The sequence below is a fragment of the Pinus tabuliformis genome, chromosome 1_2 (genome assembly GCF_031772625.1).
Source record: "Pinus tabuliformis cultivar Carrire ecotype Pingquan chromosome 1_2, CPIR1, whole genome shotgun sequence".
NCBI lineage: Eukaryota > Viridiplantae > Streptophyta > Pinopsida > Pinales > Pinaceae > Pinus > Pinus tabuliformis.
In genome coordinates this window covers 867,526,320-867,526,584 of record NC_142298.1, presented here as the reverse complement: position 1 = coordinate 867,526,584, position 265 = coordinate 867,526,320, and positions in this window count along the sequence as shown.

Below are 265 nucleotides of genomic sequence, written 5' to 3'. Positions count from 1 at the left end.
GTTTTATGTTGTTTGCCTCCCCACTGGAACACCTTGTTCAATCCTGTCAAAGCATGTAATGGAGCTGCAATTGAGAAAAAAATTGAAATGAACTTCTTCCAGTATTGTGCTGCTCCTAAGAAGCTTCTCACTTCTGTAGCAGACTAGGGTTTAGGCTAGTTTACAATGACTGCCACTTTAGAGGGATCTATTTTTAGTTTACCTCCCCTTACTATGTGACCCAAATAATTTAGAGAGGTTTTGCCAAATTCACATTTGGAGAGTT